This window comes from Nicotiana tabacum, chromosome 10, assembly GCF_000715075.1.
Source record: "Nicotiana tabacum cultivar K326 chromosome 10, ASM71507v2, whole genome shotgun sequence".
In the NCBI taxonomy this organism is placed as follows: Eukaryota; Viridiplantae; Streptophyta; class Magnoliopsida; order Solanales; family Solanaceae; genus Nicotiana; species Nicotiana tabacum.
The window spans coordinates 150820047-150833704 of NC_134089.1; positions in this window are offsets into that span (position 1 = coordinate 150820047).

Here is a 13658-nt window from a genome sequence, read left to right on the forward strand (position 1 = left end):
CCCGAGCGGACAACTCGAATCGAGGAGGGGGCAACTTTCCGGGAACCAAAGGGCCATCCGGCTTAATAACTTGTCCGGCCTCTTTCTTATTTCAAGGTATGACACTAACAGAATAGGGAGTCTCAACTAGTAAGCACATCCCCGGAGGTGAAGAGAGAAGGGTGTCGGCACAGTTTATATACAATTCAGATAATATCAAAGCGGTAACATTTAGCACATTCAACATAAAACATGTAGGAAAATCAGATACAATCAAATACAACAATTTATCTAAGCTCGAATTCTGAACCCTGAACCAGAGATTCTGGGTTAATCCCCAGCAGAGTCGCCAGAGCTGTCACACCTCCTTTTTCTGGCACCCGCAAGGGTACAAGGAGTTTTTCCAATTAAAGGACAATCGAAACGGGATTTATTTATTAAGATTCAGAGTCGCCAGGGAGATTTATGGTGTCCCAAGTCACCGGTTATAATCCCGAATCGAGGAAAAGAATGACTCTGTATTATAGTCCGCGAACCAGAAATCCGGATAAGGCATTATGTTAACCCGGGAGAAGGTGTTAGGCATTCCCGAGTTCTGTGGTTCTAGAATGGTCGCTCAACTGTTATATTCGGCTTATTTATCTGATATTTAACAATTAAGAACTTATATGCAAATTTTAACTTGAACCACCTTTATCAATTTTATTATTATTGTTATTATTTTACGGAGAATTACAAAATTGTGAAAACGTATCGCGAACCACGTCACAGTCAATGTACCCATGGTTATCGAAATATTTCGACTCCGTTGAGATTTGGATTTGGGTCACATAAATGCACACCCGTATTTAAGAAAGTAATTTATTAAGGACGCGCCTGAAGTGACTACCGTATCGTTATTTTGGGAAGAGGCCGTGAAAATTCACTAGACGGCCAACTCCAAAGTCTATCCGGTTATTGAGTCCTTTTATTGAGGGCCCCGCAATGTGCGATTTATTGTGGCGTGGCATGCCTCCTTTATTTTAAGGATATCCTAAAGTGACTACATTTCTATTTAAATGAGTCTCTAAAATAAAAAAACTTCCTAATTAATTACGAGCTAAAAAATAATAATAAAACATAACATACTAATTGCTAGATTAAGACAAATATTAATGGAAAGGAATTTTATTTTAAAAAAATTTCGAAATTGTAAATAAAATACGAAATTCGACAACTAAAATTCAAAAGAAATCAATTATAGCTAGCTTAAAACTCACATTGTTATAGGAAAAAAAACTATTGGAATTAATTATTCACGACCATTTAAAACTAGATTTAACCATAATTACTAAAGCTTATTAGAAAGTTTATTAAACTTAAACGTTGACTCATCTTGCTCAAACTCGCACCTAATGGATTAATGTTCTTAGCCTTGTAACGTTGAATCACACATAAAATAAAATCAAGCCTGTTGATTCTACGAAATTATTGGCCTATTATATTTGCCTAATATTTACGGATCTTCGATACTATCAAGATTTAAAGATAGAAAAACTCAAATTGCTTCTATTCCAAAATTGCAAATTCAATCCAGATTTTACTAACCTTCCCTTCCAAATTAAATCGATTTCCTATATTGACTATTTACTAACGATTTGAATGCGCTTTTAAACTAAAAATTAACAAAGCCGAAACTAATACTTATGGTGTTCATACCGACACTCATCCACTAGTTCCGCAATTTAACGCTTCACATTATACAAACTTCCACCATTTATATAACATGAAACACATAATGAATATCTAACAAAAAAATACGAATATTCTATAATTAGAAGCATAAATCTTCTGGCCATTTCATTTCAGCTTCAATGCATATGTCGAAATGATTCAGATTAGTGTACCTGGTATTTGAATACAAGGAAAGGAAGAATAGGATCAGCAGCACTAGAAACAGCGCAACAACAACAACAAACAACCAGCAGTCAGAAAACCCAGCAGTAGACTTGAAAACCAAACAGAAATTCCAGCAACCACTCAATAAAGCAATAACAAAGGACCAACAGTTAACTCAAGAAGCCAATTGAAAATCCCAGAAGCAAACAGGAGGCAGAGATCACACTCAGGAATATACGGAAATAGTATTCGGATATTTTAGGAATCCTCTTCCTCAAGATTAAAAGTCTGTTCTTATCTCCTCTTTAGTTCTGAAATTTTTATCTCCCCAAAATTCCTCTTCTTTTAAGTGTCAAATGAGTCCTCTTTTATATCCAAAGCAAGACTCCTCCCTTTTTCTTTTTACCTAATTCCTTTTTACTTTTTAAACTATTATTACTACCCCTTTTACCTCTTTTACTTTTTAACCCAATATTCTTTTACTATGTGCACCTTTTAACTTTTATTATTACTTACACTATTTCTAATTTCTACTTTAGTAAAGTAGTCACATGGGCCCCCTATGTTCCCTCTTTTGAATGGTCAAAAGAAGACATCATTATTAACCTTTTTCTTTTTGTTTTTATCATTATGTCTTGTCCCCCACCATAATTAAACAATATGCAATTGATTAATTCCCGTTTTACCCCTAAAACTAATGTTACTGTCCTGATTCAAAATCTGTTCAAACTTCAAAATTATCTAAGAACTTAAAATTAAATTACCAGCTATAACCAATCCTTAATCCAGTTCAATCAACAAATTCAAACTTAAATGATAAACAACAAAGCAACAATCGGAATTATTTTGACTGAACGATATTTTTAACAATACATATATTTTCAGATTCAATAATATTAACAATTTGAACATAACAAACAAGTAGATTTGAATTTCTAAATTCAATAATCATTTGAACTTTAAACTAAATCCAACAACATTACAACCAAGATGAATATTCAAATTAAATCAAGAATTAAAACATAAACTCACATTAAATCACGGATTAAGAACGAACTTCAAACAAAAGATGAACACGAATTAAATCTAAACTAATCAACAAAGATGGATGATTCAAGCGATTAAACTAACATATTTCTATATTACAACTAAATTCTTTTAAACGAATAAAACAAACCGAAGAAGAAATAATTAATTGAATTTCAACTTGAATCTAACAACATTAAAAATTTCTAAAAAATACATAAAAACACATGAAACAAACTGAAGAAATAATTAATTAAATTTCAATTTGAATCTAACAACATTAAAATTAAACTAACAATTTCTTTTAATAAATAAAAACACATGAACAAACTGAAAAACTAATTAATTAAATTTCAATTTGAGTCTAATAACATTAAAATTAAACTAACAATTTCTTTTAATAAATAAAAACACATGAACAAACTGAAAAACTAATCAATTAAATTTCAATTTGAATCTAATAACATTAAACTAACAATTTCTTTTAATAAATAAAAACACATGAACAAACTGAAAAACTAATTAATTAAATTTCAATTTGAATCTAATAACATTAAAATTAAACTAACAATTTCTTTTAAAAAATAAATAAAAACACATGAAACAAACTGAAACCAATTAACAAAACGATAAACACGAACAAAACAAGAATCAAACATTTACCGATTTTAGATCCGAGAATATCAAAACAAAATACGAACAAAATGAAACTCAAACCCACTAACTGGATCGAAACGACGAAGAACTTGAATGAAAACAAATCTGTCCGGAAACGATTATCGCACCAAAACAATTTGACGCCGAAGACGACCACGAACGGACGATCGAAGAACTGAAGAAGGAAGCAGCGGACAGCAGCAGTGACGGAGCAGCAGCAGCGACGAGGGTCGTCTGGCCGCGACGAAGAAGAAACAGCAGCAGGCGACGGGGTGAAGAAGAAGACGCATCAGCAGCCATGGCGACGTGAAGGAGGCAGTAGCAACGAACAGACGAAGAAGAAGCGACCAGCAGCGATAGCAGCTCGGCGTTGGACGTGAAGAACGCAACAGCCATGGACGACGTGAAGCTGGCAGTAGCAGCAGTGAACGGAGAAGAAGAATCATCGGGCAGCAGGCGACGAGGAAGAAGAAGCAAAAGCAGAGAACGTAGCAGCCATGGCAGCGAGGAGTGACAAAGATCGACGAAGAAGAAGCAACGAAGATCTCGTTCATGGCAGTTTGTACGTGAAGAAGACGAGGGAAAAGACGAAGAAGAAGCAGCAGCCATGGATGGGTTGATGCGTGTGTGTGTGTGTTTTGGAGAGAAGAGAGGTGGAGAAGAAGAGAGGGGGGTGGGTAGTGTGTCTAGGTTTTGGTTTTTTTTTTGTGAAAATGAAAGAAAAATGAAAAGGGGGTTTGGGTCTTTTGGGTTATGGACTGGGTCGACCCAGTTCGAAATGGACCGGGTTGTAGGGGAAGGTTGGGCATCTTTGGGCCTGTGACTTAAAATTGAAGAAAAGGCCCTATCCGATCTCTTCTATTTTTGTCTTTTTTATTTATTCAATTTCCTAAATAATAAAGCTAAAATGTTAAGATTAAATTATAAAACCCAAAATTATCTAGAAATACTAATTAACTTCTAATAATAATTATCACCCAAAATTAAACATCAATAAAATAAAATCACACAAATTTGGACAATAAATGCTAAAAATGCAAAATATGCCTATTTTTTGTAAAAAAATTCCATTTTGTAAAACAAACTTAATTACTACTAATTGTAGAATTACATATTAAATGCAAATGTGACATATTTTTTATATTTTTATTAATTTAACAAATAAACATGCACAGACAAAAATATAAATAATTATCCAAAAGTGCCACGAAAATTCAAACATTGCACACAAAGGAAAACTGTTTTATTTTGAATTTTTGGGAGTAATTCTCATATAGGGCAAAAATCACGTGCTCACAATAGGTACTCTTCGATGCAGCGGGGATGAGACGACGTGACATACTATGATCACGTACAGAAGTGTTGTCCTTCATCTCGGCAATATGGAACCTCTTAACAGCTCCCGTTCTTTTATGGGTTCCCTTGCTTATATAATGGTCTTTATCTTGCTTTCGCAGAGGTCAAAGTGTTTTTCTATAGACCTCCACTCCTTAGACGAAATAAGATCTTTCCACTCCTTTTTTCCAAAGCTGCCCAAATCTCATTCTGTGAGACTTTGCCTTCGACCACCGAAGTTCCTTCCACGGGTGGATTCCCGGGAACCTGCGGTAGCCCCTCTTGCCCCGCGTTCGACATGATTTGAATGACCTCTAAAAAGGGTTCTACGGTTTGAAAAGTTCTTCCATTTAGTAATAGAAGTCATTCGTTATCACTTTCTAAGGGTATGGTAGAGTGGCTTGAGAAGGTGGACAATCCTTCAGTGAAGACCTAACGAGAGGCTGAATTCAAACACACCCAAAATTTTAGCACTTTTGAGGAAGTGAAGACGAATAGTCGACTTTGTTGCCTGCTTGACTGCTTTCATCTCCTGATGTCAGAAAAGGTGTTCTGCGCGAAACTAACTCTTCTAAAACCTGAAATGGGGAAGGAGAAAGAAAAGAAGGACTAGTTATTCGATTGAGTTACTTTTTATTACCCCTCTAATCTCTTGTTCATATATTTGAGTCGAGCCCCTTTAGATATGGGGAAAACATTTGCTTCAGGTTGCTAAACACCATTCGTGGCATTCTTGCCTTGGCTGCAAGCTTGGTTTACTTGACCGAAAGGTGCAGTAGAACCTGAAGGAGAGGAATAAATACCTGGTATTTTCGGGGAATATCCCGCTTAAATAAACTAGATTGAAGAAAGGGAGGATATCCGAAAGGCTCAGAGAATGGGGATAAACTACTCAGGATATCCTGATAACTAACCCACCTCGAGCTGATTATGAGAAACCCATTTACGCCTTTGAAGCGACCGATCTGCTGCCTTAACTTTAGAAAGATCGTTTTTGTTCAACATTTCTTTTTTTTTCTAGAAGTAGGGAAAGTAAGAGAAGAGTGAATGAAGACCCCCACGGAGCGGTAAGGAGATCGATGAATTTTTAATATTCCTCTTTATGTATGAAATTACAGACATATAGTGAATGGACACTGCTTTAAATAAAGAGCAGTGAATAATGCGCCAGACCGCCTAACCAGTTGAACCGTTATCTTTAAATTACAGACATCTTTTTGCAAAAAGCCGCTCCACGGTGGTAAAATTTTAGGGTTTAAGGAATAAGGTAATGAAATTCCGGTATGGACTTTTGTTGTTGTTACGACAGGCAGAGTCTCCGTAGTTCACGTTCATAGAGGGAGACTTCCCAAACGAAGACTCCAGGTCACTGAAATGAACACAAGGCCTTAGCAAGCCACCCAATGTAGGACGAATTACCGGAGCATCCAGTCGGCATTCTTTTTGGCTTGACCAAGAAGTCTTATGTCCTCCGAGTCGCACGGCATTTTAACCGAAAGAACTTCTTATTGAAGTGATGAGCTTTGAAGATATGATTTGCTCGTTTGGATTATTTGATTGGGCTTTCAATGACAGCAAATTGACTTGGAGCAATAATCAAACCGGTCAACATTGTATCTGGGCCAAACTAGATTTTTGTTATGGAAAGTGAAAGTCGTTTCGTTTAGTACGAGATCGCTTCACACCTTGCGGTACTTACACCTCTCGCCTATCGAAGTTCCTTGTCAAAGCTTAGTTATCTGTGAATGAGAACTCGTTTTGCTTGTTGGCTGGCTTATGATGATTTCCTGTCCCAATTCAACATATTCCTTTTTTTTCTCCTTTTACTTTCTCAATAATAAAGCCTTTGACCTTTGTATTCGTTCACCAAATCTTGTTCAATTCCATCCAAGCTTCGTCTATGAGAGGCGCACTCGTATGCCTTTCGAAGCTTCCCCCTTGTAAATATTTTCAGGTAAGAAAGCCCTCGCCCCGACATTGGCATTAGCTAAAAATGATTCTATTACATACCCAGTCTCGGATGGACGATCATTCCATTCTTTTTTATCTATCTTCAGAAGTAGGGTGAGGGGACGGAGCAGTCTTTCCATTCGAGTCATCTCCAGGTCAGTATTGCTACCTCTTTAGTTGCCGCCCCCTACTTGCTCATTCGCAATTACTACCACAAGAAAGTCGCCCCTATCTCTAAAGGGGCTTATGCACCCCACGACTTTCTTATGTTATGGGGTCTCAAAGACTGAATTTAGCTGCCAACCCTAGTCAGCAAGCTGCTTGTTTTGTTTACAGAGTGAAAAAAAGAAACTTGTCAACTAGACTTAGCGGAATGTCCAGGGGTAAACTGGTCGTTAAGATAGAGTCGGTGTCGATGTATTTCAATTCTTTCGAACAAGAGAGGTTTGATGCTTTTGAATCCATTGTATTAATTCCACCTAGCCAGCTTATCTAATCTCCCAGACTTTATCAAGCCAGTTCGACGGGTTGTAGTTCCACCTATCTGAAGTTCATGTAGGTCAGATCCTAGCCTAGATAAATGCTATCCGACTTGAATGATCGAATCGATTCTTTCACTTTGTCGAACTCGAAATGAAGGCTCTCTTTACCAAGAGGAGAAGATAAGGTCTTTTGGCAATAGAAGGTAAATAGATACAAATAGGTGCAAATTCTGATATCACCACAGAAAACTTGGTTCTTTCGCTCCTTACTGGCGGAGCAGCATACCGGAAGAAATTGGAAGATCGACGACGGAACGAAGAACGCTATTTTACGACAACAACACAACAAAGAAGAATTTTATGGGGTTTCCCTGTCGAGAATTAAAAGTTTTTCTCTTAGAGAGGCGTTTCCTCGCTTAGAATCTAATCTGAAGTAATGTGTTGCCGCGAATCGGCTGAAAGAGTTTCAATAAGCCAGGAAACCATTTCCGCTAAAGAGTTCTCTATTGCAATATTTTTTGGCGTGTTGCTTTTTTATGAAAAGAAAGGTTTCGCCCTTTCCGTCTCTTCTCCTCCATGCTTTAGTTGCCGAGTACCTGATGAATGGCAAATGGCGCTAGATCTACCGGATAATCAAATTGTACCAGAATGTTTACACTCCCATATTAATGAAGAGTTAAGATACCTCTTTAATATCGGGCAAAAGACGACCCTTTCCGATGCTATGTTTGACAACTTTATTTCCCCCTTGGCCTAATCAGTTCCTTCATCCGCCTTTTCTTTCGATGTTCGCCAATCGGAGAGGATAGTCGATTGAGTCTGAACCTTAATTTAAAGATGGAAGGAAGACCCGGATGAACTTAATTAGGAGCATGGGCAACAATGGATACATGACCCTTTAGACTTGATATTAATGAACTAAAGTTGTACAACCTTATTCAGTTACTTTCAACAATCTCTTATCTTCTATTAGCATTAGCTGGCAGAAGCACTACAGACTGAGAAACCCATCCAGTCCTTTATCGCATTTAATTGACGAATTCATTCTGTTGTGTAAAACTAGTGAAGGTGGTGGTGCTCAAACACCTAGCTACCGGCCCAAACAAAAGAGATTAGCCTCTTGATCGATCGATCCAAAGCGGATTTGTCTCTGAAGCCGGAAGCTTGATCGACACTAGAGCTATTGTTATATGAGGTGCTTACGCTCGAGGATGAAGCCTCATTCCAGCTCGTCCCTCCCGGGTCTCCACTGCTACCCCCCAGGTTTCCTCTGCTCTCCCACTTTCTTCTATTCAAAAGGCGAGCAGCCCTTAAACAAAAAGGCCTAAGAGGGTTCTTCTTTATATATTACATAAGCCCTAAAGTAGGTAGCCCCGAAAGCCGAACTCAGCAGAGTGGGTTTTGGCTTGCCCCTTTCTATCTTATTAGTCAAACCTAAACGTCCTTATTTCAAAACACAGCGCTAACAGCCTATCTGAAGTAAGAGCACCAGGTTGGAAGATGCTGGTTCGAGAGGACCTGGAAAAATGCTAGTAGAGCGAAGCGAGCCGCGCTAGCCTAGAAACGTTTTTTAGCAGTAAGGTACGGTCTAATTGTACCCAGCTACAATCTCTTCCCTTATAAAATAAAAAAGGGACCCTCGGCCAATCGTCACTCGACAGAAAACCGGGATGTCGATACACCGAAGAGCTACCAAGCACGATCACCAACAAAAGAGTAGCAAGTGCTGGCTTGGGGCTCAGAGCTCCTTAAGCTTCTCCGTCTACAAGGTAAACAGCTTAGCTTAGAGCACAGCGTGTTCCCTTGCTTCTCGCAAGAACGGCTCCTCGGTAGAGGAGTAGAAGCGTTGGTCTCCTTCGGTCAACTTGCTTGTGCCTGCTGTTACCTACCGGCCTTGTTGTTGATACCGGCAAGACCCGGCAGATGATGTATGCTGGTTGGTAGTGAGAAGACTCTTAGTACCTGCATACTATTCCAAATTTTCTGGAACTTAAATGCCAGTCTTTTGAATTCCACTACCGGACATAACAACCTCCTCCCAAATTGTTCTAAAATTCTAATCATATAAAAGTATTGTTATCTAACATGTTAATATTTATTAGATCCCTGACGCCAATAGTGAACATGAATGAGTATCACAAACATCAATGATGCATAGTTTTGCTGAAAATGCTCAACTTTCTCACGGTACTACTCATCTTTGTCCTTCGTCGCTACTGCTTGAGTTTTCCTCCTTTGATTTTTATTAATTTATTATTGTATTTGGGTTTACCTTGGATGCTTCTTACTTTTATATATTCTCTTTTCTCATGGTTGTTGATGTCGTAAGGTTGTGATAATAGTGAATTATTTTAAAAATAATATTCTCCGTGATAGTGATCATATGTGTAATATGATTTATTTATTCGGATATTATTTGTGTCTTTAAATCAATTCATAGTTGCCTGCTTGAATTAAATCACCTTTTCCATAATAGAATGAGGTCAGATGAAGAAAGCACTAGAATGATAATTCAAGAGGTCTATCAAACAGTTGTTGGTTTCCTACATTATCAGTGCATCTCCATAAGCTGAATTCTTTGTCTAGTTTGCTAGTGACTGAGTAGTAGTCTTGAAGGCCAGTGATGCGTACATATTATACTTTTTTTAAATAGTTATTAATTAATCCTTCTGCAAAAGGTTATCTACACTCTACAACCAAAAGATGTGGTGCAGTGGATGGGACTGCTCCTCCCTTAACCAGAGGTCTCGAGTTCGAGCCCTCGGTATGGAAAAATCCTTGGTAGGGAGCGCTTCCCTCCGAATGGGGCTCTACGCGACGCGAATCCGGATATAGTCGGGCTCCAATACGGGTACCGGACACCGGGTGGGAAACCAAAAAAAAATCTACACTCTATAGCAATATCTCTCCATAGACAACAAACACTAGGGATCCTTTACCCATTTATAATCATCAGTTTGCAAAATGAATAGCTTTAAATGCTTGACCAGCACAATATGACATTTAAAGCTCACCATTTATATTTTGTAACTGCAACTCCTTTGATGTATATAGCACCCGCCATTCGACTTTTCCTTCTTTCTGAGCCTCTGATTCATCAGCATTTTGATTTTCACCGGGACTACATATAAAATTACCCTCTGAAACTTTCTGTTGGTTCTCACTAGAAATATTTGATCTTTTAAACTGCCACTGAACTTCAGAACAAGTGTTAAGTTCATCAATTGTTGAGAACGCTACATCAGAAGGACAAGAAAACTAAGCTACATTTTCCACCCACTTCACATGTCCTTTATCCATCACAATTACCAAGTTTGCAACACATATTGCCTGTAACATAAAAGAATAGATTAGTATATGGAACATAGGCGCACTACTTTAGATATCTTAAATGAATGGTCCTTTGTATTGCCAATGTCCAGTCAATTTATTAATAAAGATGTTGATCTCAACTTGTTTGGGATTGAGGTGTAGTTGTTGTTAATAGTTGTGCTTGAAATTCCTAACCTGAGATTACTGCATCTTTTCTAATTATAAATGCATTTCCAGTTCCTTCTTTAATAACATATTACAAAACAGAAATGCATCTTTACTTATTATTTAGGCATTTCCAGTTCTTTTTTACCTAGTGTTCTCAAGAAATGCCAACAAACAATAGTAAATTGTTTCACCATCATAATTTGGTACATGAATCAATATCACTCACCTTGTGTCATACACGTTGATAGTTGAGCAACATGTCATTGAGAGGAAGGACAAATAGCACTGCATATATAGATTTTCAGAAGTGCACAAGGATCAACTTAAGTAAATTACAACCATATCTTACACGGGCACATCCTTCTCCCAGCTCCAAATGGCAAAAGCATAATTGTTTGTACATGCATTTTATTCGTCTATTAGTCCATCTAGTTATTTTTGCTTATAGATGTTAGATGAGGGAGTTGGATGACAAAGAATCTAACAGTGATGAAATTTGCAAGATATTTTTTCACATTATATTTTATCTTTTGACATAGTTATTTTATAATTTCAGGTCATACAGTCTGATATTCAATAATTTAGCGGGTGAAAGATTTCAAAATGATGAAAAGTTACGAAGATCATTTGAAGACCACCATTCGTCTGGATTAGTTATATAATGATATTAGCTATTTAGTCCAAACAATATAACTTTATGTTTTAAGTTACTATGACATTAATATTTTTATTAGTACTTTCTTTTATTTGTTATGATTTGATGAGATATATTATATTTTTTTAATTAATATATTTTATTTTTTGGGTCATATTCTAGACGAATGTAGTAACTTTTATTAATGGTGGCTAAACTATTGTTGTTATCGCTTGTGAATTTTAGCGCTAATTTAGTTGTATATACCAGCTATAAAAATGGACGATAAAAGGGCAAATTAAGATATTTTCACAAGCTATATTGCAGCTGTTATAATTGATGTAAATCAATTGTCATTAAAGATATTGACTTTTAGCGGTAATTTAGTTAAACATATTAACCATTAAAATAGACGCTAAAAAGGCAAACTAAGATGTTTTCAAAAGGGATACTATGGCCATATTAATTGCTACAAAATAATTGCCGTTAAAGATGCAAATTTTTAGCGGCAATTATTTTGAATTTAGCGACTATATAAATGGATGCTAAAGAAGTATAATTAGCCGTTTTGGTTTGAATTTAGTAGCCATTGTAATTGCCGCAAACAATTGCCATTAATGATAATAATTTTTAGCGGCAATAAATCATACCCTTTACCAGCTTTTGTGAGAAAAGCCGCTAAAGGCTTTGCCGACCCCCGCTTCAGCGGCAAAATACTAATTACCGGTAAATGATATAGCGGCTATTGTTATTGCCGCCAAAGCCCCTTTGTGTTGTAGTGTGGGCCAACTCTGCACTGCTTCCAATTTCTTCGGATCAACTTGATCCCTTCACTCGATACTACATGACCCAAGAATGCCACAGAATCTAACCAGAGCTCACATTTTGAGAACTTTGCATATAATTTCTTTTCTTTTAAGGTCTAAAGCACCATCCTCAGGTGTTGTTCATGATCTTCCCAACTCCGGGAGTACACCAAAATATCATCAATAAAGACAATGACGAACGAGTCAAGATAAGGTCGAAATACACTTGCAACAAATGTATAAATGTTTCTGGGGCGTTGGTCAGCCTAAATGACATAACAAGGAACTCGTAATGGCCATACCGAGTCCTGAAAGCAGTCTTCGGGATATCTAGCTCTCGAATCTTCAACTGATGATAACCTGAACGCAAATCAATCTTGGAAAACACTCGAGCACCTTGTAATTAATCAAATAGGTCATTAATACAAGGTAGAGGATAGCGGTTCTTCACTGTAACTTTGTTCAACTGGCGATAGTAAATACACATACGCATAGAACCATCCTTTTTCTTCACAAACAAGACATGAGCACCCCAAGGCGACACACTGGGCCGAATGAAACCCTTATCAAGCAACTCTTACAACTATTTCTTCAACTCCTTCAACACATGAGGAGCCATACGATAAGGAGAAATAGAGATGGGTTGAGAGTCTGGCAACAAATCAATGCCAAAATCAATATCTCATTGGGGCGGCATGCCCGGAAGATCAGTTGAAAACACATCAAGGAAATCCCTCACTACTAGGACTGAATCAATTTTAAGGGTATCAATACTGACATCTCTCACATAAGCTAGATACGCGTCACACCCCTACTCAACCATTTGCTGATCTTTAAGAAATGAAATAACTCTACTGGGAATTTAATCTAAAATACCCGTCCACTCTAATCACGGTAAACCTAGCATAGCCAATGTCATAGTCTTGGCGTGACAATCAAGAATAGAATAATGGGGCGATAACCAGTCCATGCCCAAGATAACATCAAAATCTACCATGCTAAGCAATAATAAATCGGCTCTAGTCTCAAAACCACTAAGAGCAATCAAACATGACCGATAAACTCGGTCCACAACAAGAGAATCTCTTACAGGAGTAGACATATAACGGGGAAACTCAAAGAATCCCGAGATACACCTAAATGCGGGGCAAAATAAGAGGACACATAGGAATAAGTGGAGCCTGGATCAAATAGAACCGATACATCTCTATGGAAGACTGGAATAATACCTATAATGACAGAATCGAAAGCAACAGCCTCTGTACGAGTAGGAATGGTATAGTATCTGGCCTGGCCTCCCTCTCTAGGGTGACCTCTACCTCCCTGACCTCCACCTCTAGCTGGCTGAGCAGGTGGAGTGGCAGATGGTACTGTAATCATAGCCTAGGAACCCTGTGGAGCACGTTGTGGCTGAGAAGTCTATGGAGGTGC